This window comes from Perissodus microlepis, chromosome 11, assembly GCF_051167445.1.
Source record: "Perissodus microlepis isolate ML-2025 ecotype Zambia chromosome 11, ASM5116744v1, whole genome shotgun sequence".
In the NCBI taxonomy this organism is placed as follows: Eukaryota; Metazoa; Chordata; class Actinopteri; order Cichliformes; family Cichlidae; genus Perissodus; species Perissodus microlepis.
The window spans coordinates 18,547,627-18,547,900 of NC_140471.1; positions in this window are offsets into that span (position 1 = coordinate 18,547,627).

The window sequence follows — 274 nt, forward strand, 5'->3', positions numbered from 1 at the left end:
TGAAATGAATCAAAATATGGGTTTTTACTTGGCAAACCCACATAGCCTTACTAAATTTCATTCATGAGCAATTTCTAAAACCATCTTCAATGTTCTAGACGTCATTATTATGCACCATTTTTATATTACATCAGAATTTCTCTGGAGCTGGCCTCATCAGCCTTATATGAAAGTTGTGTGCATCTCCTCCGCCTTGGCATGGGTTTGTAAGCCACGCTGGTTGGTGCTCATTCGCTCAGCTGAAGTCCAAGCCTCGGCGTGAGACTCCACCCCT